The sequence below is a fragment of the Bos grunniens genome, chromosome 12 (genome assembly GCF_055505025.1).
Source record: "Bos grunniens cultivar Pamir isolate PY7600 chromosome 12, Bosgru_T2T1.0, whole genome shotgun sequence".
Classification (NCBI taxonomy): domain Eukaryota; kingdom Metazoa; phylum Chordata; class Mammalia; order Artiodactyla; family Bovidae; genus Bos; species Bos grunniens.
Genome location: NC_141176.1, coordinates 87,414,148 through 87,439,421, shown reverse-complemented (window position 1 = coordinate 87,439,421; position 25,274 = coordinate 87,414,148). Strand labels below are relative to the sequence as shown.

Sequence of the window (25,274 nt, the reverse complement as noted above, 5' to 3'; positions counted from 1 at the left end):
GTGTTGTCATTCATTTTATTTTGTTCTGTAAGTGTAAATTCAAATGCTCCACAATGTGAGTACAATTGTTTACTGTCTTGCTTTTCAACATACATTAAAATTCTTATTTATAATGATATCCAACACTTGAAACTATGAGCTCATCCCCAAGGGGAAAAAACCATAAATGTGTATTTGATTTCCTTGTCCCTTTTTCCCCCTGTAACTTTGGGTGACCTCTGTAAGCATTCTGAGCCAGTGTTGACTGAGGTTCTTTCAGGCCATATGTCTTCCCCCAAACAGTATTTTGTAGTTCAAAATAAAATGACTGAAAAAGTAACATGAGACACTTGGCTAAGGCCATATACTAGGCGACTTTCTTTACTGAGGGATAATTTAGACAAATGTCACTTTGGGTTTATCCACATATGAAAAGGTTTTCCACACCGTCCTACCTATAATTCAACCGACAGAGGGTCATCTGCACTTCTGCACTTTGTGCTGTCTTGCATTGAGCTCAGCTGCATCTGACTCTGTGCAACCCTATGGCTGTAGCCCGCCAGGCTCCTCTGTCTGTGAGATTCTCTAGGCAAGAATATTGGAGTGGGTTGCCATTTCCTCTTCCAGGGCATCTTCCCAACCCAAGGATCAAACCCACTTCTATATTTGCTACATTAGCAGGCGAATTCTTTATCTTTGAGCTGCCTCAGGAGCCCTTATTGGCTGGCGTTCTTCCTGCTGTGAATTAGTTTAGATAGCTGTCCTCCCAATTGTCTGTCCATGAGCACTGAAGGGCACCTCCTTTTGCCAGGGCTGTGCCAATACATGGGATTCAGGGGACAGCAAGCAGATGCTTTCTTTGCACCAATGGACCCTGGGGCCCAGTAGGAAGAACACGCACTGAATACATCACCATTATTTGAATAAATACCCATGGAAGGAAAAGTGGAAGAGAAATGAAAAGGGTGCTGTGGGGTCATTTATCAGAGGGGTCTAACCTGGGGACGCAGGACAGCCATCTGCATCCTGACTCAGGCCTGGCCTCACTTCAAAACCCCAGAACCTCCTCCACATGTGACAGGAACTAGCTACTAGGCACCTCAGCTCCTCGACTTCCTCTTCCGTAAAATGATGATTATAAAAATGATCACGTACGTTTGGAGTGAAGATTAATTGATTGTATGATAAATAAACATATAGCTATTTAAATGTATATCCATTTAATTTTAAATGCTCATTTAATGTTAAATGTATGTATTGGGCTAGCCAAAACATTCATTCAGTTTTTCTGTAAGATGTTACTGAAAAACCCAAACAAACTGGTTTTGGCCAGCTCAATATATGCATAAGTATGTACTCACGTCTTCCCTGGTGGCTCAGATGGTAAAGAATCTACTTGCAGTTCAGGAGACCCAAGTTGGATCCCTAGGTTGGGAAGAGCCCCTGGAGAAGGGAATGGCAACCTGCTCCAGTATTCTTACCTGGAGAATCCCATGAACAAAAGAGCCTGGCAGAGTACAGTACATGGGGTTGCAAAGAGTCGGACGTGATTGAGCAACTAACACTCACTGACTCATGTACACGCAAAACATATGTACATATGACTTTATTTAGCATCTATTTTATAGAACAAACCCTGATATGTTGTAACTTCCTGCAGTGTAACGTCATTATTTAGCCCCAAAGAAGACACATTCAAGTTAAAATAAAAATCATGGGTAAAATTTATTCTTGTGGGGTGTGAGAGCAAAGAGAATTGGATTGGATTCACCAAAAGTAGAGATGGAAGGTCACATCCAGGCTCCGAGTTAGGGAATAATTAGATTGGAAGACAGCAAAGAAGTCCAGAGGACCCAAGTCAAGGGACCAAGGCAGAGGGTAGTTTGATGAGTCTTCTGGAGGCAGATAGTTTTGTTTTTGAAGAACTAGGAGCACCTAGTTAACAAAGAGGAGGATATAAAGGTGAGACTTTAAGGAAGGCGGGAGGAAATGGGGCAGGACCAGGTTAGCGGAAGAGAAAGGGCTTTCGAGGCTACTAACTTTCTCTGAAAGAAGGAAGGCATCAAAGTTCTTTGTACTGTTCCTCAGGAGGTGAACATACATGGTCATCATTCTGGGTTGGCCACACCATGATCATCCCCTTCAGTTCTTAGTTCTCTGCTTTCACTGAGTAAAGCAAGATTGCTGGTCCTTCAGGAAGCCACTAAGGGGGATTCCTTTCCCTGACAGCCTTACTGCCCCCAGGGAGGAAGCATGAACTTGAGTGAGGTTGTGCCCTTTCCAGGGAAGACCTGAGCTGCCTGCTGACCTCAAGCCCCGTCTCTGGGGCTGAGGAGGTGGGTGCGTAGGTCCCAAAGGAGAACCCGGGTGGCTCAACACAGTGTCCACCGCAGTGTAAGCAGCAGCCTTCCTGAGATGATGTGTGAGTAGAACTCTGAATAAAGGAAGAAAACAAGAGCCTAGGAAAAGAGTTTTCCAAGCAGAGAACTGAACAACTGTGGAAGGCCTGAGGAAGGAAGAAAGCTGTCTATACGGAGGTCTTTACAGGAGAGCTTGTGACTGGAGGACTGTGAGCAGCTGCAGGGGTGTGGAAGGGAGGGGCACTGAGGCGTTGAGAAACTATTATTTCACCTGGTATTATACTATTTTGTTGGATGTGTTGTTATTGTGATGTCTGTCTATTATCTCTTACCTCAACCAACTCAAATTGGCTGTAAGAAAGTGAAGGGTGAGGAAACTTCATATGTGCAACAGAGGGGCTGACTGAAACATAGGTGTGAGCTAGTATCGGATTTTACCAAGTTAGCTCTTAAAATTCCTAAGGTTACATTTTTAAGTTAGGCCCCTCAAAATCAATATTTATAATCAAAAATATTGTTGTTGTTCAGTTGCGAAGTCATGTCCAACTCTGCAACTCCATGGCCTTTAGCATGCCAGATTGCCTTCCTTCACTATCTCACAGAGTTTGCTCAAATCCATGTCTACTGAGTCCGTGATGCTATCAAACCATGTTATCTTCTGCCACCCCTCCTCCTTTTGCAATCAAAAATATGTCTGATGGTTAAAAAAAAAAGGGTATTCTTTTTTACAATCTGATGATTTTCTTAAAACTTGTTAGTAAAATGAGGGTATTTAAGCAAGGAGAATTGGTTAAAACTCCAACAAGAGCTACAGAGAATTAGTGAGATGGCTAAAAATTAGTGAATTTTGGTCATTAAAAGTCAATTTCAGATCTAATTTTTTGCTAATGTCTTGATAATTTCCTATCTAAATCTTTTGCTAAATTTTATTTCAAATCTATGCTGTGATTACCAAATTAAAGCAAAAATGATTTTCATGGAGCAGAAAGACAATAAATGCTAGATGAAAAGTTAGTGAAACTCTTAAAATAAATTTTTTTAGTTAATCTGTAGGCCAGCAGTGCTACTGTGCAATACTACAAACAACAAAATTCAAATAACTTCAATTACATTCTACAAACATTATTGATAGAAAATGACACAGAGCAGAGATTTATGAGCAGGTTCTTTGTGCTCAGGGGTTTGGATGTGATGAGGGATCAACATATGTGTAAATATTGATACAAATTACTGGATAGTAAGTGTTATATTAGATGTGTGACAGTGGGTGTATATAGTCATCTGTAAGAAAACTGGGATAAACTTGTAAAACAGATGGCATTAAGACTGCATTAAAACTCGAGGTTGATTAGATAAATCTGACCTAGGAGAGCTATAATTTTATATTCAGGAAAATAGAGAATTTAGAAGACATGATCTATACCATTTGTAGACAACAGGAAAAGATAATTAGATAAAATTAGCAGCTACACCGATCGCGAGGCTGTGGGTAAGTTGTTCGGTAAGACAAATGCACAGTCTAAGACTAAATGATTTTTAAAAAGAAGAGGAAATAAAATAACTCAGGTTGTCATAAGTTTTTCTTTTTCCTGTGATGAAAAGAGATAGCCACAACATACAGCCGTCTGCCAAAGTATTAAAACAGAAGCTCCCCTAAAATGGGTTTTATTCAGAGCTGCATTTCTTAAAAATGTTGCTATAATTCAGGCTATCTTGATGCAAGAGACAGCTGGAATTGATAATCGCATTTCTCAAGGCTGTCATTAGTTCTGCAATATTAGCTTGAAATTAGTATGGAGGAGAATGTAAAGTTCATACAGATTTTTGGTTCAGTTCCTTCAGTACATAAAAGATGAAATGACATATTTTAATAAGTTATTCGAACTTGTTTTCTTCAGAGTAGTCTTGATTTTCAAAAATATGTTATTAGAAATTCTTCTTTACTAAGTGTATAGAAATTAATTTATTATAGTCATGTTGAAATCTAATTACAAAAAATATTACTTCCAAAAATATAAAATGCTATTACTTAAAAATATATATTTCCATTGAATTATTTGTGTAAAAATCTTGAAAGGGAGATTTATATATGTCGGTAAAACACATATTAGTACAATGCATATTATATGCAGTAAATAAATGTTGTTGATCAAGCTAAAAATAGCAGTCTTGGTCTCCAGACAGTCAATTCTATGTCCTCCATTGGATCCAATATGGTTACTATTTGCTGTTGCTATTATTTAGTTACAAAGTTTTGTCTGACTTTTTGTGACCCCATGTACTGTAGCCAGCCAGGCTCCTCTGTCCACGTGATTACCCAAGCAAGAATACTGGAGTGGGTTGCCATTTCTTTCTCCAGGAAATCTTCTTGACCCAGGGATCAAATCCACCTCCCCTGCATTGACAGATGCTTCACCACTAGCACCACCAGGGAAGCCCACGGTTACTATTTGTGCTGTGCTTAGTCATTCACTTGTGTCTGATTCTCTGTGGTCCCATGGACTGCGGCCCACCAGGCTCCTCTGTCCATGGGATTCTCCAGGCAAGAATACTGGAGTGGGTTGCCGTGCTCTCCTCCAGGGGATCTTCCCGACCCAGGGATCAAATCCAGGTATCCCACAGTGTGGGAGGATTCTTTACCATCTGAACCACCAGGGTAGCCCACTGTTTACTGCAGATCAAGTCTTTATTAGAAGGCAACCTCATTCCTTCAAGGCCAACTGTGCAGACTCAACATACTAAAGGCATGTCATCAGGCCAAGTTATCTATGGATACTAAAGAATCTAAAGAAAGAATATTTGCTTCAATGATGTAATTACATCTATCTTTTGGTGGACAGGAAGCATTCCATTAATAACAAAAGTGAGAACTATATACAAATATTTTTTTATATTTATGTTCTGTTGTTGTAGACAGCAAATTATGAAAGACAAGATCTTATGTGAACTTTACTGAAAATGCAAAAATGACATTTAATTAACCATAGATATAAAATAATGCTAATAATATAGCTGTGATATTTTCAATTTATGTAATCATTAATGTGACTTCCCTGGTGGCTAAGTGGTAAAGAATCCATCTGCTAATGCAGGAGATGTGGGTTCAGTTCCTGGGTCAGGAAGCTCCCCTGGAGAAGGGACCTACTCCAGTATTCTTGCCTGGGAAATCCCATGAACAGAGAAGCTTGGCAAATTACAGTCCATGGGGTCATAAAAAAGTCAGGCATGACTTAGCAATTAAACAACAGCAGCATAATCATTAATCATAAAATATATTTAATTGTATTTAATTGTATTTTACTAAACAAGACAGTATCTTTCTGACTTCAGGGAGGAATTTCCTTAATAGACACAAAATGTGCCAGTCAAAAGAATGAGTTGATATTCTAGACCACCTTTGAATCAGAACTTCTTTCAATAAAGCACATTTTAAAAAATGAAAAGATGAATCAAAATTCAAAATTCAGAAGAAGTATATACAACTGAAAAGCATTAGAATCCTAAATATATTCTTTATTAAGACAGATATAGTTATTCAGTCCATATCTTGTCAAAAAATGAGTAGACACGCCATCAAAGAGAAAGCATATATGTTCAACTTCATTACTAATTACTGAAATGCACATTACAACTCAAATATGATATAATTTTATATTTTAAATTATGAAAAGAACAAGAGTCTAACACCATGAAGTGTTGGATAGCATGTGGATAACGGGAACTCTTAAGCATTATCTTAGGATGATCAATTGTTAAATTCACTTTGGAAAACACTTTAGCATTTATGTCAAACAATTCAGCAATTCCATGCAGGGTTACATCCAAGATAAATTTCTGTTTATTTGCTTCAAGAGTCAGATATAAGATATTTCAGAGAATACTGCTTCATTCAGTTCAGTTCAGTTCAGTTCAGTCACTCAGTTGTGTCCGACTCTTTGCGACCCTATGAATCCCAGCACGCCAGGCCCCCCTGTCCATCCCAACTCCCGGAGTTTACTCAAACTCATGTCCATCGAGTCAGTGATGCCATCCAGCCATCTCATCCTCTGTTGTCCCCTTCTTCTCCTGCCTCCAATCCCTCCAGCATCAGGGTCTTTTCCAATGAGTCAACTCTTCACATGAGGTGGCCAAAGTACTGCAGGTTCAACTTTAGTATCAGTCCTCCAATGAACACCCAGGCCTGATCTCCTTTAGAACGAACTTTTTGGCTCTCCTTGCAGTCCAAGGGACTCTAGAGAATGGATAAATCATTTGCTGTAGATGAATATAAACAGAAATATTTTATAACAGTAAAAATGAATGGACAATAGCTACATGTGTATCACAGAAAAACATTATAAACCTGAAGCTGAGAACAAAGGAATTCGCATAAGCCCACGTGCAGTGTAAGACCACATTTATATTGCTGTAAATAAAATAAAACTAAAAAAAATGTATTTCTTTACCATGCATTCATATATGATAAAATTATTTACCAAGACAAGAAAAACAGCACAAAATTCAAGATGGTGGTTATTTATTAGTGGAAGGCAGGGGATGGGAGAAGTAGAAAAAACCATGCAAGAGATTATGTTCAATTTTCTGAGTAAAGTGATAGTTTACATGTATTCTAGACATTATTTTTCTTTGCAGCTTAAAATATGCATCATGCTAGCTTTTTTGTTTGTCAGTTATTATATATCAACACATAATAAAAACCTAAAGGCTCTACATATAAACACTTGCAGAGAATTTACCAAAGATACACAAGCAAACACTTGCAAATGTTTTGATAAGAATCATAACCTTCCCCAAATTTTCTTCCATGAAATTACATAACATCTGTTATAGAATGTCAGCTTTATTTTTATATGATTTGTCAAATGCTTTCATGTTGAGAAGCAGGCAAGAATTTTCAGGGGACCATTGGATACAGGCTTTGTGTTAGTGGAAATTAGGCTGGACTACAAATTGGGAAACTCTGATACTTTGGCCACCTGATGCGAAGAACCAATCATTGGAAAAGACCCTGATGCTGGGAAAGATTGAAGGTGGGATAAGAAGCGACGGAGGATGAAATGGTTGGATGGCATCACCGACTCGATGGAAATGAGTTTAAGTAAGTTCCGGGAGTTGGTGATGGACAGGGAAGCCTGGTGTGCTGCAGTCCATGGGGTCGCAAAGAGTCAGACATGACTGAGCAACTGAACTGAACTGAACAAATTGGGAAAAATAGATTCAAGAGAGCTGTACAGTTAACTGTCAGTAAATTTGGGCACATCACTTTAATTTTTCCAACCTCCTCATTAGTGAAACTGGTAATTGAATTAAATGTTCTATCAAGTCCCTTCTAACTCTAAAATTTTACACAATTATGACCTTAATTTGTTATAAGCACAAAGTTTGAAATAACATAGGGCAAACTGGCTTGCTTAAGTATTAAGCTAAACTATGTATACATTTTTGTTTAAAAATACGGTGAAAATTCTTTTTGAAAATTTACTTGGAACTTTTTCATTCAAGGATGTATAAAAATGCCTATTGCATAATTGAATAAAATGTTGATGAAGGTGAAATTATTAGCCACTCAGTTGTCTCAGACTCTGTGTGACCCTATGGATTGTAGCCCGCCAGGATCCTCTGTCCATGGGATTCTCCAGGTCAGAATACTGGAGTAGGTTGCCATTCCCTTCTCCAGGGGATCTTCCCAACCCAGGGATCAAACTCAGGTCTCCCGCATTGCAGGCAGATTCTTTACCAGCTGAGCCACAGGGAAGACCAATAAAATGTTGATACTTGATATAAACATGCCAAATATTAAGGCAAAAATGTAAATCCCTGCTGTAGTGGCAATACTCTGAAGAGTGGCATCAGTGAATGAATTAACTAATGCACTAAGTTGAATATTTGAAGGTTATTTGTACTTACCTGATGTGAGTAATTTTCAATTTGCATATGAATTGAATTAAGACCCAATTTTTCATTTACAAGAAAGAAGTATTAACAACTGAAATTTGATGTTTTCCTACAATTCAAACACTACTTCTGCAGATATTTTTTTTTAAAGGAAGCTGAACAACAACAAAAAGATTTGAAGGGAAGAAGCTTAAAATAAATGATAGGTGATTAAATGCCAGATTTCCTAATATTTCTGTCTCCAAGTCAAATAAAATATGTAACTATGGTTGATTTAATTTTTGAGATTCAATGTTATAATTTATATCCATTAAAATATTAAGGAAGTGTTGAGTGTGATATGCAAGGTATCGTAGATATCACTAAGCAAAATGAAAGTGTAAGCAGATGCATTATCCATTAAATCTAATAATTTCCCCTGGAAACAGATTTTGACAGACTTCTGACTTTTAAGAGAACCATATTATTACTTTGCCTACTATAACTGTCAAATATCTTTAAAATCACAATTCACAATTTTCTTTCACATGCAGCTTTCCCATTAGTTTGTATTATTAGCTTGTATAGTTGGTGTTTCTTCTGTAAAAAAAAAAAATCAAAATATTTTTCATGAGGACACTTTGGTGATGTTTCATTTACTTGTTTTAATAATTATTTATTTTAATAATTTAATTATTTATTTTAATAATTTTATTTACTTTTGGCTGTGCTGGGTCTCCACTGCTGTGAGGACTTTTCCCTAGCTGCAGCGAGCAGGACCTGCTCTCCAGTTGCAGAGCACAGGCTTCTCATTGTGGTGGCTCCTTTTGTTGCAGAACGTGGGCTCTAGGGGTGCTTGGCCTCCAGCAGTTGTGCAGTACGGGCTTAGCTGCTCCACAGCATGTGGGATCTTCCTGGACCAGGGATCGAACCCATGTCTCCTGCATTGGCAGGTAGATTCTATCACTAAGCCATGAGGGAAGCCCTGTGATATTTTCTTTTAATGGTTACATGTAGCTTTTGGGGAGGTGGGTGTTCACCAGTGAAAATATATGGACATTAAAAATAGTTGAATAACTTTGGTTATAATTTTAGTCTTAAAATAAGTGGTTAAACAGAGGTCACAAATATCTACTCAGATTTCTTCTGTATAAGAAGTGCTTATGAATATATCTGTAAAGGGTGGATATCGACATATAGGTATATGGATACCAACCTGATGTACTCTCTAAGGAAGCACTGAAACTACATTAAGATTTTTAGTGTTACTCAAATTCTTACACGTTACTTTTTCAACAACAAAAAAATTGTTTCCTGTTGTGTTATAGGTGCACTTCTTGAATATTTTACATCCCAACTGGACTCTAAGAGTTTTGATTTTCTGACAATTACATACATTACTTTAGTCTATGACTTTGTGACATATTTTGTTACTGTAGGGTGTCAAGAGTCAGAGTCTTCATTAAAAATTTGTTAAAACATAGATGGCTTTTTTCCATAACCACTGTGTGAATCTTAATTTTGAGAAGCCTTCTTGCAAATGCATGCATTTACATATATTGGAAGATGGGAACATTTGGTAAGAGACTAAGAATAAATCAAAAGTAAGAATAAATGGGGGATAATTGATCAGAACTACTGGAAAATGCTTTCTGAAGAGAACAATACAATTATTTTCACATGCGTCTGCAATTCTTCTCATTATGTCGTTCATAGAATTTGATAAGCAAGGATTGATGAGCATCTTTTCTGATGCAATGCTTTTGGAAGAATTGGAGAATTGAGTAAAAGAAAAAGGGTAAAATCCTGTTTCTGATGGTGCTTCATGTCAGTATCCTTGCAGTTTACTTATATTACCCATGAGAGCTCATTGTGAAAATACACAAGGGTGTCGTCCAGGTTGGACACGGGTTTCTGTCATGATGCCTTTGGATCAGTGGCAATAATCAGTCAGCTTCTCTACAACATCCTGCTGTAAAGAACATCCCCGATGGACCCTTGGACTTCTTTACTCTTTGGACAGCTGAGATGGTCCCTCAAAAGCAGATCACTTTGTACAATCACTTTGTTCATTTTGGTTCATCTGTGACTTCTACCCCAAACTGTTTTCATCCAAGCAATTTCTGTACTTTAACTAAAATCAATTGACACTTGTACTAAAAATTGCCTCAATAACTGAGTGTATGACATATATGATTTGTAATTTTTTCCTAATTTTCATGAATATAAGAAGCACATCAGTATGTCTAAGATGTGCTAAAAGTGAACATTACAGCCTCTAATAAGGTAGCATTTTTAATCAGTAAAAGGAAATGTTGATCATTTTTAAACTCAGCATTAGGTGCTTCTTGACCGTTTCCTGCAAGACACTTGAGAACATCTGTATAGCTATCACTATAGAGGAGTGCTCTCAAAGCCAACTCTCATCAAGCAGTTTTCCTGTATTACACTGGCAGTGTTATACCGGCATAGTAGAGAAAAATGATAAGTTTGATGTCTATCAAAGGGTCAAATACCATGGTTGTACTTGTGATGCCTTAAATAGGTGGATGGTATGTTTTAGATGTTATATTATCCACTGTGGTGTGTGTATGTATCTGTAAAAGTTCTCAGAATTCTGTTCTCCATTTTGAAATGTGTAATTTTCCTAAACATGCAAGATGCTGAATTTTTGCTATGAAAATGTCATTGTCATATGTAATTGATAGCTGTAAACTGCTACAGAGAAGGATATAATTTTTAACGGGAATGGCTTAGCTAGAGACCAATTAGTACTAAGGCAAATGAGAAGCAATTTCACAATCAAAATGCCATCAAGGGTTTCCTTATGTCTCTGGCCTTTTTTTATGAGTCTTTTAATGTGTATATCATTAAAAAGAGGCTAAATTATTCAGGTTTGCTCATATTCACGTATCAGTAAGTGATAGTTATTTGAAGAACAATGTTTATTATAAAGAGAGTAAAAAGAAAATTACTAAGTTTTTTAACTATATTATTTTTTTTTAGGCTATACCCTACAACATATGGGTTCTTAGTTCCCCGACCAGGGACCGAACCCCTGCCCCGCTGCCTTGGAAGCAGAGTCTTAACCACTGGACTATGAGGTAAGTCCAAAACTATGAAGTTTTATGAAAATACATTTTTTGAGCTTTGTGCAAAATATATTTAAGTTTCTACATAGTCAAACTCATTTATTATCAAGTAGTCAGAAAATATAGAGAAAATAATAAGAGTATAAATGGAGCAACAGATGCAAGAAAAAGAACTAACAATGTGATTTTTTTTAAGTGTGCTTTCTGATCCTTCTCAACAAAATTATTTCTATTTGTTAGAAAATTTGCCTATTTATTTTTTTATTTTATTTCGGTGCTTGAAATTAACATGCATACTGAATTATATAATTAGATTAAATGTTTATATATATATTAAAAAACTTGATGAAAAATGTAAAAATGAAAATGAATTAGAGGATGACATTTAGCTCAGCATAAAAAAAATTTAAGGAACAAAATGGTTAGCTTTATCTTACTATTTCCATAAATTGGTAATGGTTAATTCTTCACAAATAGGCACCTAATTGACATTTAATCAAGCATACACAAGTGTATGTTAAATATAAATTAATTACTGTATGTTAAAAATACTGTAATTTTATGGTGTGTAAACATGTAAGTACATTTTAGTTACCATTTAATTACTGATTTCACAGAATATAAATGTATAATTACCTAACTAACAATTCTCTTCCTTTCTAAGGAAAGCATTTTTCAGGTTAAATATGAAGTAAAATTAATTAGATGTTATTTCTACAATAATACATAAAAAGTTGTAAGTGATTTGGCCCATCTATTTCACTTCTGAATTAACTCATCCCCACAGTAATATATGTGGAAATTCTAATGTGCAGAAAGACTACTTATAAATGCACAGTTATATGATTGTGTTTTGATTGCTTGGCCCAATGCAACAGCATACTCATGTAAAAAGCCAAGAAATATGTCCTGGGGTTATAAAATAAAATATTTTCTATTTACAAAGTTCAGTTAAAAAATAAAGGTGAGTAAACAGCATACCAAAAATATCTTTTAAAATGTCTATTTCCACAAGTAATGCAACAGTATAAATCATGTTAGAGAATTTTGAATTATTATCTTTTTATCGATTTTACCCCATTACTGCTTTTTTTTTTCCTAAATACTGGTTTTCCTCTATAATTTCCTTTTCCATTTTCTTTTATGTGCTCAAATAAGCAACCTTAAATTTGATGTGGAAGAAAATTGTGTTGCACACTGACCTCAATTAGTTTAACCCTGGATAGCAATTCTTTTCTTTTTGTCAGATGTTAGAAACTTTGTGTGTAGGTTCTGGGTGTTGAGCACACAAACTCTAGAGCTGGAAGTAAGTTGTCAAGCAAGCTAATTCCAGACAAAATTCTGTCACACATGTGAGGGTTAACCAGCACCTAGGAAGGAGAAGGAAATGGCAACCCACTCCAGTGTTCTTGCCTGGAGAATCCCAGGGAAGGCGGAGCCTGGTGGGCTGCTGTCTATGGGGTCGCACAGAGTCAGACACGACTGAAGCGACTTAGCAGCAGCAGCAGCAGGCAGGAAATCCCTTGCTTCGCTGCCTTTATTGTAATCCCTAGGACTCCTAGCACAGCTCTTCATATGCTAAGGCACCACCTCGGGTGACGGGTTCACAGGAAGCAGCTGCAGCAATGTTGCAGAAGCAGGGAGAGAGTGAAGGACAGGGAAGCCTGGTGCACTGCAGTTCACAGGGTCACACATGACTTAGCGACGGAACAACAACAAGGGTTCAACGAACCTCACTGGAGTCAGAGTCTCTGTTGAATGACTTCATGGAATCCCAAAGCCACATTTCCACTTGAAAAGATCAAGACTTGGGACTCAGAAGAGCTCATGGATCATGGAAGATGGCTGTGATGCTTGGACAATATTTCAAGTCAGTCCTTTTAACATCCATATGGCTAATCATCAAGCCAACTAGTGTTGATCAAGATAAAGACAGCTGAAGACTTACAGTAACAGGTAACTGCACTGTAATTTTCTGACTGTAGTCTACCGACTGGAGTACATCAAATATTAACAAATATTCATAGATTGCCCATGACTGCAAATAGCCACCTGTGAATATATGGAACTGCACAATCGGAAATATTTGAAACTGAATTACAGACAGTGGCAGTATATGTTTTGTAACTATATTACATAGAAAGATCATTTTAACTTGCCCAAGTAGTCTATGAACAAAGTTGAAATGTAGGTCTCTGCCTCATCTAAACAAAACATTCTGAAAGGTCTGAGGGGTGTCCAAAGTAAGGTTAACCTACAAGCTCTTGCCTAAATAAGTTTATTATAATCTGATTTTGGAAACAAGATTTGAAAAATAGTTAGAGGCAGAGAAAAGTAAAGTTACCTAATGAGTAATGGAAATCCATGTTTGAAGTGGTCAGTTGCTTAATATAAACATAAGCCCAGAAAGATTTCAAAAAAAAGTGGGGGGAAGTGCAATTATTTAGAAAGTCTTCATGGAATACTTATGATGAGAATTATGAAAGAACTCATGGCCAATTGCAAATCTTAAGAGGTAATAAAGCCTTTTATTTTTCATTCAGGAGATGCTTGAAGGAAGTCTTACTTCGGTAAAGATCCTGGCAGTAGGCACTGATACCACAGTGAGAGGAAGGAGTAACTGTATCTTAATGTTTAAGATGATAGAGGATGAGATGGTTAGATGGCATCACTGACTCAATGGACAAGAGTTTGAACAAACTCTGGGAGATAATGAAGGACAGAAAAGCCTGGTGTGCTGCAGTTCATGGTGTTGCAAAGAGCTGGACACAACTTAGCAACTGAATGAACGAACAAATCTTTGTTTATTCATCTCCCCTTAATGTCGTCCCTGGTAGCTCAGCTGGTAAAGAATCTGTCTGCAATGCAGAAGACCCGGGTTGGATTACTGGGTCAGGAAGATCTGCTGGAGATCCAATAGGCTACCCACTCCAGTACTCTTGAGCTTCCCTGGTGGCTCAGGAGGTGAAGAATCCTCCTGCAGTGTAGGAGACCAGGGTTCAATCCCTGGGTTGGGAAGATCCCCTGGAGAAGGGAAAGGCAACCCACTCCAGTATTCTTGCCTGGGAAATCACAGGGACAGAGGAACCTGGTGGGCTACAGTCTGTGAGGTCTCATGGAGTCAAATACAACTGAGCAACTAACACACACATGCAATGTCTTCTAAATAGCATTTTCTAAAAGACCTTGGACATTGGAATCAGACAAATCTAGGTTCATTTTTTATCTCGTATTGAGAATTTGCATTAATTATCTAAACTGTCATCTATAAAATGGAGATAATAAGCCCTACATACAGAGTCATTTGAAATGCTAAATAAGGGATTGTATGTAAAATTCCCGGCATGCTGCAGTCCATGGCCTCGCAAAGAGTCGAGGTGACTGAGAGACTGAACTGAACTGACGTACAGTTCCTGAAACATTTAAGTTGTTTTGGTGAATGAATGAATGAGAGAGTAGAAAGAAGAGTTCAAAAGGACTTGTAGGTTTCTGGCTAATTCCGATGAGCGAATGACAAAGCTCTTTCTAAGGTGGGAAAGAAGGGGCAGGTAATACTGGGACAAGAGGGCAGTTCGTTTTTGGACATGCTGAGTGTGGGGGATTTGCAGGTCATTTGTTAGAAATGTCCACTAGGTTCAGATCAGATTAGTTGCTCAGTCGTGTCCGACTCTTTGCGACCCCATGAATCGCAGCATGCCAGGCCTCCCTGTCCAACACCAACTCCCAGGGTTCACTCAGACTCATGTTCATCGAGTTGATGATGCCATCCAGCCATCTCATCCTCTGTCGTCCCCTTCTCCTCCTGCCCCCAGTCCCTCCCAGCATCAGTCTTTTCCAATGAGTCAACTCTTCACATGAGGTGGCCAAAGTACTGGAGTTGCAGCTTTAGCATCATTCCTTCCAAGAAATCCCAGGGCTGATCTCCTTCAGAATGGACTGGTTGGATCTCCTTGCAGTCCAAGGGACTCTCAAGAGTCTTCTCCAACACCACAGTTCAAAAGCATCAATTCTTCAGCGCTCAGCTTTCTTCACAGTCCAACTCTCACATCCATACATGACCACTGGAAAAACCATAGCCTTGACTAGACGAACCTTTGTTGGCAAAGTAATGTCTCTGCTTTTGAATATGCTATATAGGTTAGAAGTGATAAAATTTAGAAGTGTGGCTTTGGATTCCACTTTCAATTTCAAGAAAATACATTTCTATTAGATTATTTGGTTATTATATATACATGGTATTTCCTTTCATGTTACAAAGTAGAAAACAAATGATTTTGAGAGAAGTTTTTAATGAAAGTCTGCTTTCTAAGAACAGGTATTTTAGTCAGGGGAGAATTTTATTTTATTTTTGATTGGAGGATATTTGTTTTGCAGTGTTGTGTTGGTTTCTGCCAACAACTCAAATCAGTCATATCCCCTCCCTCTGGAGCTGTTATCCCCTTTCCCAGTCAGGGGAGAATTTTATTTACTGATGACTACAAGATACTTTGGGACCTTTAAATAAATTTAGTTTTGATTTCCAAAAATAAATAAATAAATAAAAATAAATAGCATTTTAAAATAACATTCATATATTTTAATTACATGAGTATGAAAAAACACATTTTTGTCTTCTGTTTTGTAGGATTGCTTTAGACCTGCTGTTTTCAAGCTATTTGGTCTCTACATCTGAACAAAATATTGAGGACTTTAAAGAGCTCTTGCTTTCCTGAATTATACCTACCAGTATTTACCACATAGAATCAGAAGAAAGTTAAATAATATTTTTATTTCATTAAAATAGCATTGCAAAATGCATTATGAGATAATATACATTCTTTAAAAATAATGCCGTCTTCCAAAAAATCAAGAAGAATAACATTGTTTTACATTTGTGTATATCTCTTTAATAACTGACTTAATATTAAAAACCTGTTTTCTCCTATCCACTTCTGCATTCAATATGTGGCAATTCATTGTTTTAAAGCATATGGGGAAAAATCTGGTCTCACACAGATATGTAGCTGGAAACTCTTTCAGATAATTAAGGATATTATTTTTTGTTATCACACCAAAGGCTGATAAACAGAATGTAAAAAAAAAAAGCAATCTAATGTATAATCTAAAAGCATATTAATACATTTTCAACTGCTTTATATGAAAAGCCAATGTTCTATCTTGCACTTTGAAGAAATCTTTTACCCAGTAATGGTTTTACAACATCACCCATTGGTCATTTGGAAAATTGGTTCACTGGCTTATATTAAAACTTTTCCACACTTGGATACAATTTACTATTTAATCCAAAACAAACATCACATTCACTTTCTCCAATACTTAAAGAAGAGCTTTTAAGTATTGGAAAGCTGTAAAGTTTATGATGATATACAGACATTTCCTAAGATTCTGATTATCCCTTGAAAGTTTTACTTTTACCCTTGGTAACACCTGCTGTGACTTGCTCTCCCCAAGTGACAGACGGACTTCCTTCATTTTTTAGGAAGTCTGCCAAATACCCAACTGTGAACAATCTTAGTTTTCTCTCAATGGTCATTTCAAGTAAAAGCGATGTTCCATAAAAAGAGAAAGGGTGACCCAGGGCACGGGTAATAGACATTTTGGGGGCTTTTCACTCCACACCTGTGTGCAGCCCAAAGACTTTCAGATACTTTTCATTTTCCCACATATTCCTAAGTAATATTTTTTTAAAAATGTACATAAGCCTCAAGGTTAATGACGTTAAGAACTTGTATTTACTTGGTCAGGATATTCTTATGTGAACTGACACTTTGGTTTTTCCTGGGACCAAGAGGGAAAACAGAAAGTGTGTGTTCACTGTTTACAAAAGCCAGGACATGGAAGCAACCTAGACGTCCATCAGCAGATGAACGGATGAGCAAGCTGTGGTACATGAACACAATGGAATATTACTCAGCCATTAAAAATAATGCATTTGAATCAGTTCTAATGAGGTGGATGAAACTGGAGCCTTTTATACAGAATTAAGTCAGAAAGAAAAACACCAATAGAGTATATTAATGCATATATGTGGAATTTAGGAAGATGGTTACAACGACCCTATACGTGAGACAGCAAAAGAGACACAGATATAAAGAACAGACTTTTGGGCTCTGTGGGAGAAGGCGAGGGTGGAATGATTTGAGAGAATAGCATTGAAACATGTATATTACCATATGTGAAATAGATCACCAGTCCAGGTTCGATGCATGAGACAGGGTGCTCAGGGCTGGTGCACTGGGATGACCCTGAGGGATGGGATGGGGAGGGAGGTGGGAGGAGGTTTCAGGATGGGGGACACGTGTACACCCATGGCTGATTCATGTCAATGTATGGCAAAAACTACTATAATATTATAAAGTAATTAGCCTCCAATTAAATACATTAATTTTTTTTAAAGTACATGTTCAGTACAGTTGGCACCAGTTTCCCCACTCCTGTAAGGCAGCATCACTAAACACAGCCCCACAGTAAACACAGCAAGGGTGTCTTAGCTTTAGCATGAAAATAGCTTTATCCTGCAGACCCCTTGGATAGTTTTGGAAATTTCCCAGGAGTTCCAAACCACACTTTGAAAACCACAGCTGCAGAGTTACAGGAAAATGGACAAAATCACACATTCACACACACACACACACACTATATATATTTAAACAAACAATTTTTGTAATTGAAGTGTAGTCGATTTGCAATGTATTAGTTTCAGATATAGAACAAAGTGATTCAGTTATGTACCTGTATCTGTTCTTTTTCAGTCTTTTCCCTCATAGGTTACTACAAGATATAGAGTATAGTTCCTTGTAGTAAATAGTAGGTCCTTGTCGTTTACCTATTTTATATATGAAGGTGTTAGTCGCTCAGCAGTGCTTGACTCTGTGCAACTCCATGGACTGTAGCCCACAGCAGGCTCCTCTGTCTATGGGATTTCCCAAGCGAGAGTACTGGAGTAGTTTGACATTTCTTTCTCCAGGGGATCTTCCCAACCCAGGGATCGAACCCAGGTCTCCCCATTGTGGGCAGATTCTTTGCTGTCTGAGGCTTTAGGGAGCTCCCCATATATTTTATGTATAGTTGTGGGTATATGTCAATCCCAAATTCTCATTCTATTCCTCCTCCCCTCCTTTTCCCCTTTGGTAACACAAGTTTAGTTTCTATGTCTTGTGAGTTTATTTTTGTTTTGTTCCTGTGTTCATTTGTATCATTTTGTTAAATTCACTATATTAATGATATCATATACTTATATTTGTCTAACTTCACTTAGTATGATCATCTCTAGGTCCATACACTCTTGACCACGTCCATTTCCCCTCTCACCAAAACTGTTTTTCACCATCTCTGCTACAGCAGGTTGATGAGTAGAATGACTGGGAACAATATTGAGGTTTTTTCTTCCTACAAGTTCTAATAACAGGGCTGAAAACAATTTTATTCTGATTTTTTTAAACTTATTTGTCTTTTCTTTTCCTCAGAACAAGCCCACTCAGGCAGCCACACTTATGTGGTTGCTATTTTTGTAAAGGAAGTTACAGACTCTGCCCCAAATACCAATTCTGCTAGATTTTCTGAAAACCCAAATTTGCTAAAAATGTGTGTCCCTGAGATTGCCACATTACCTCCTTCAGCGTGTTGTGACAGTCTCATGAAATGATGCAAGGAAAGCTCAAACTGTGACTGAAGCTTTCCAAGCAAATCCTCCTCCCTATCCTGCCCTCCTCCTCCCCTGGCTCCTCATCCTCCTTTACCATCATCCCTTTCTCCCCACCTCCTCCTCCTCCCCTTCCTTTTTCATTCTGGAACTTTCTCTGAGCTTAGCACGGTGACCGGCACATGACAGATAACAGGGGTGTAATAACGGTGCATCCGGTAGGTGACTTCTGAATTCAGTTGGCTCTCAACTTTTCCTCATCATATCCTTGCATCCTCTTTGTAGTACAAAGGTGGGATCTTCTTGGATTTTAGCAATGTGGCTTTTCCTCCCTTATTTTTGCTGCTGGAATAATGACCCATTATATTCCAAAGTTCACGACCTGGAGTTTTTTTCAGTGTCCACTATACTTGGGCATCATTAGGCACAAATAGAACAAAGGACCATAAACATATTTACTGAAAGTAAGCTGAAAAGGAAAATAGTAGTTTCTACACAGGATGCCACAAGTTTGGGCCCTTTGGTCAAGCACTGGACTTTGACGGGAGCTAACAGATTTTATATGCACTTTTACTGACCTTGTCTTTGAAAGGTTTTATATGAAAGCCACTCTGACATTTTTCAATACTTCAGAAGCCAGAAAGAATTGTGTGTGTGTGCTTTTCACTTGAGTGGTGAGGATTTTTAAATGTAAGTTTGTGCCTATGAATATATGCATTCTTCTAATGCAAGGATATGAATGATGCCAACGGAAAACAAAATTAGTTCATTGACATAATATTAATTCTGGAACTAACTTATTCTCTTCAGGTCTCTTGCACAGTTACCAATGCATCATGTCCCAAGGAAAAAAGGCATTTTGGAAAATGAATAGCACATGTGAAATTTGTTCTTAAATAACTATTTTAGGAAGAGTGAGAAGACACCCGAAGTATTCAAGTGGAAGAAGTACTTTAGGGCAATTTTAAGCTTCTATTTTCAGAGAAGGTATAACTGAGATAAAAAGAAACATATTTAAGTACCATGATGCAGGTATATTTGTAAATTGCCAACACCAGTGATCTGAACTTAAATTTCAGTGTATATGTTGTGTTTCTTATAATAAAATATCGTAAGTTCATCTGAATGCTGTTTTATTTTTGCAGACATGTTTGTGTTGCTAATCGATGGGACTCCGAAATCATAAGGAAAAGGAATATTCAAAGGTAGCCAGTTTTATAGAGCCTGGAATGGATGTCCTGGAGCATCATCACTCTCTCCTATTTGATACATCGGTCACACACAGAAATGTGCATCTCAGAGGACAAGCCTGAACTCTGCGGTGTGGTACAGAAAGCATGTGATTTGGAATCAAGAGACGCTGCATTTAAAACATAGCCCTGCTCTCTCGTAGTTCTGAATCCCTGACAATTTACCCTCCTTAACCATCTCTGAAGAACAAATAGTCAGAAGAAAGCTCCCGGAACTTAGTAAATACACAGTAATAGCTTGCTCCTTCTAATTCCCTTCTAGTTCCACACATATTTGCGACCTTAATTTTCGAGTGAACTATTTTAAGCTCTACTCAGTTTGTAGTTATTCTTTCAGAGACTTTCTTTCACCTTTGACAACCTAAAATCATGTTAAGTCGCCACTGTTTGAAGATATCATTCTTTAACCATTTTGTTTCATTGAATTTCTAGGATGTTTATAGTTAGCCAATGCTTTGAAACCATTGCAGTGAGCATCATTTGGCATGTATATTTCCACACTGTGCCATTGTCTCAATAAAAGAAACTCCTCAAAGTAGAACTTGGTTGGTCATTGCTTTACTCAACTACAGTTTGATTTATATAGCAACAGAGCTCTCCAAATTTGTGATGAGTTGCTCTATTTTTAAATAGTGCGTGATTTATTGTATTAAATGATGGAAGATTTCAGACTCATTTCTTCAAATGCTTACTAATTCTATGCTTTATAGGATTTTTAGATATTTGCTGAGCTAAGAGACAATTAGATTTTTAATTTAAAAATTGCTTTCCTTAGTTATTTGATTACTAGTAGGGTTAAATATCTTTTTATATGATGTTAATTTTACTTTGATATTGGTTATCCATCCCTTTAAAAAAGCTTAGTAAGACTTTTTCATATTAGAGATATAATAATTTTTCATATTTATTTTATACAATAAATGCATTTTTTAAAAATTTGGTCTTTTAACCTTGATTATGATTTTTTATGCAAACTATATTTTTTATTTTAGAATGTTAAAATTGTAAACTGTAAATTTTTATGCATCCTAATATTTTTATTATCCATTTATTCATTTAATATCCCATCCTTTTGGAATTCTTTTGATATTTTATGTTAGAGGATGAAACTGTTGTATTTTCCATATATTCTAGAGTTCTAATGCCATTTTTGATAAATTTATTTTTTCTCCTTAAAAATGATTTTTGAAGGATATTAAATCTAGTATAATATTTTGGAATTGTCATTTAGATCTCTTCTGAGAATTCTATTAGCAGATTTCTTAAAAAATTAAAAGCATTTTAAATTGCATTATTTATTCATCATTTTTTTCTACATCTATATGGAGCATTGGTCATAATCAGGATACTATGCTAGGTACCATGGATGGATAAGAGTCAGAGAGGAGTAGAGAAATGAATATAATGCTGACCGTGTTCTCCAATGCAAATGCGCAATTGATAGATACCAAACACAGGATCAGAAACAATTCAAAGGATATACAAATACATCTTATTAGGATTCAGGAAACGAAGAAGAAGATGCTTTGATGATAAGAAGAAAATATTTAATGTGACTTCTAAATTCTGAGTATAATAATGAAAACTAAGAGAAGGAAAAAAAATTCTAGTTGAAGGAAATGTTGCAAAAGACTAAGAGGAAATGACAGATATGTTCTTGAAAACAAAACCAAACCTAGATTATAGTTACACTCAGATGAATGAATGGCAGAGAAGGCTTAAAAGAAAAGTCTGGGATAGAGACCTGAGGGCTTTATTACGAGTATCAGATTCAGTTCAAGTTTAATTAATTAGTGAATGAGAAGTCACGGAAGTTTTATGATGAAAGTTTTAGGAATTTTGATATGCTCAAATTAACAGTTAAGACCAGTGTCAATTATAAAGCATTTGGCAAAACCAGCATAGGTTCCTAACAAACAAATTGAAGAGAGGCATAATTCCTTGACATATGACATTTTGAATGCTTTGATGACATTTCTTACCTTCTTTAGAAACAGAAAAGCATACTTGATTTTAATATAATTCAATGTGAAAAAACTAATCAGTAAATGTTACAGAAGATTTGTCAGTGTTTCTTAAAATTTGATATCCATTGCCCTTTAGTGAATTATACATATGTAATAATTTGAAAATAATAAAGTAAAACATCTAAAGTGTATTTTAGTTAAAAGAATAGTTATTATACCAATGCAAGAGATGTCATCTTTTATAAAAAATTACCTTTGTCAGTTGTATTAGTCAATTAGCTAAATCATAACTCATGATAACACTGATAACAAAACAACAATAAGACTTCAGTGCAAGTAGTCATTGAGTGTTTCCTCCTTAAAACGTTCTGCACATATCAAGACTAAATTAATATCCTTAGCATATATTATTTTATTTGACTTTAAAGTAAAATATCTGCTAACATGAAAGAGAATAGCAGTTCACTTTTCATAGGCATAACTACATGTTATATCTAACATTGTACCTTGATTAAAAAATCTTGCTAAGAGCCTTTTTTTCTAATTTCAAATGCTATTTATTTATCATTAACCTCTCAGAAATATTGTGACTTGTGCCTTTTAATTATGGCAAAAACCACCACAATATTGTAAAGTAGTTAGCCTCCAATTTAAATCAATTAATTAAAAAATAAATTCAGTTTAGTTCAGTCAAAAAAAATTATTACAACTTTGACTCCCAATAATGCCTTTGTAGCTATGTTCTCTTCTCTTCCTTAAAAGATAAATTAGTTTTGTATGAGAAATATTATTTTTAACTTATTCTTGAAAAATTTAATTGATTCTTTTTTATGAAAATGAATGCTGCAATGGATTCTTTCTGTTTGACAAAATTTTATAACACACATTGTACTTGGGATCACTGGACCAATAATAGTTTTCACATATTACCATCATGCTTTATATTTGAGATTTAATAGAATCATCACAGTCAAGTACTGAATTTATCTCACCCTATTCAAATTCACATTTCTCACAGTGAAGTTACCTTATTACTTTTACTATTTAATGAGGAGTAGTTTTAAATTATTGTTCTTATCAGTGTTTTATGTTTTAATTAAACACTTTAAATGATATAATCATTTTGGTAGACATAACTAATAATAATAAGCAGAATGCAAATTTAAGAAAACTAAACAATGACATCCAAATTATATTAAAAAATATTCACAAACTTACTCTTGGGTGTCAGTCACGATGAGCTGAACAACGTGGATCGTATAACTTGTATATAACCTTACAGAGCATAACAGTTTCAAAGTCTAATTGATTTTGTGAAAAACAAGAGTAAACTTTCATTCTACGATATTCAATGAAATCAGGGACATGCTTTCATCCATTTTTTTTTTTCTTCAGAAGCCAACCTTCCGAGCATAATTTGAAAAGCAGTAAGACTCCTGTTCTTCCCTCAGTATTATCCATTTGCTCCTATTACTTCCTTTATGATATCAGATGTGGCAGCCAATCCACTCTTTCTAGACCACCAGAGATGTTTTGAGGCTTACTTTCTTTCTCCTTTCTTTTGACAATGACAATGTTCGTGTCATCCTCTTAGAATGACTGACCCAGTGGTGGTGGATTCCTTCAAGGAGTACAGCAACTTAAATAATAATGAACACGATGGCAGTGCTAAGGTGTAATTCTAGATGGATGAGCCCCACCTCTCCCAAGAAGTAAAAACCATTAGCTTCTAATTTCCCTTTATGGACTGGATTATAGATAACAATGAACAATGGCAAGGAAATCCACATGTCCTATGAAATACAGACGTCCTGCTAAATCTACTTAATCAGGACATTTATCCTTTTCTGATAGTATCTTCCCTTAAGTTTACAAGAATGTATTTCCTTTTATTTATCAGTTCTGTGTTTAACTAAGTAATTTATTGACGATTTTAATCTATTTATAGACAACTCATGAGTGGAAAATAAAGTCAAGCATTGACGGAATATGTCTGTTGCTAAAAGCATGACTTACTATCTTAGCATTTAGGTCATGACTGTGTATAATTTCTCCGGTGAGGTAGTGATCAAGGTACAGTCAGAATTAAGTCAGCAGATTAAGCTTTCTGCCCCCTTCTGCGAATCCCAGTGGAGCCTTACTAATGCAGATATTAACACAGGGAAAAACTGGATAGGAGGTATATGAGAACAATCTGTATGATCTTCAAAACTTTTCTGTAAGTGTAAAGCTATTCTAAAATAAAAGGTTTATTTTTTTAAAAAGTTGAGTCAGCAGAGAGTCAGGAACTTTCCTGCCTTAAATTGAAAGGGGGAACACAGGCAGAAATGAGAAAACCCTGGAAACACATTTAGCTACAGAAAATGAAACCCAAGAGTTAAAGTGGCTGGTAGAAAACACCCCTAAAACCATGGAGACACTGCAGAGAGGGGAGTGGAACTTGAAGACCAAGTAATAAGCAGTGTTGAGCATCGCAGAGCATGGCAAGCTTAGATGTGAGTTTAGTAGTGAAAATGGGTAAAAGCTTGGACAAGAGAGAGCGAGAGAGCAACCAAAAGATTAAGGAGGAAAGCTTCTCCAATATCCAAACGGATTCTGATGAGTGAGTGTTTCCAGATGGTGCTGGACTAGACTTAGTCCATTCTGTTTGTTCTTTACTTGCTCTGGTTATAAAGAGCTTCTTTCCTGGTCTCCAAGGGGTGGTTGATTCAACTTGTAATAGCTGAACTCGTAGGTCAGGAAAGAAAAGACTGTGGGAAACTCATTAGTGATGAGACGAAGAGGATTTGAAAAGGCTACGTATGAGCAATCCACAGTGGGGAAAAAACAAAGGAAAAACAGACACAAGAAACGTTTATAATGCTGAGTTAGGATACCTTGGTAACTGCACACAGAAGGCAAGGAGAGAGCAAACCATCCTACAAGATTCTGAGTTTGAATGATGGGGACACAAGAGGGTGAAGCAAGACATTGCAGTGAGATGCAGACACGCTTCATTTAGAGTTGTAAGACTGCACCCGGGGGGTGGCGGACATCTGCCAAGCATTTGAATATATGGGTTGAGAAAACTGGAAGGAATCAGGGTTGAAGACACTCATGTCCACGATCGG

The 25,274-nt window shown here is 36.6% G+C and overlaps 1 long non-coding RNA gene across 5 annotated transcripts in view; it reads left to right on the top strand.

The window, feature by feature from the left end:
* The window catches only part of LOC147362041 (uncharacterized), a 260,259-nt gene extending 239,524 nt beyond the window's left edge, over positions 1-20,735 (top strand). For all 5 annotated transcript variants that reach the window (XR_015137728.1, XR_015137733.1, XR_015137730.1 and 2 more), the window contains 2 exons: positions 11,220-11,317; positions 20,093-20,735. This is a non-coding gene — a long non-coding RNA (uncharacterized LOC147362041). The remainder of the gene's footprint in view (positions 1-11,219; positions 11,318-20,092) is intronic.
* Positions 20,736-25,274: the final 4,539 nt, after the last annotated feature.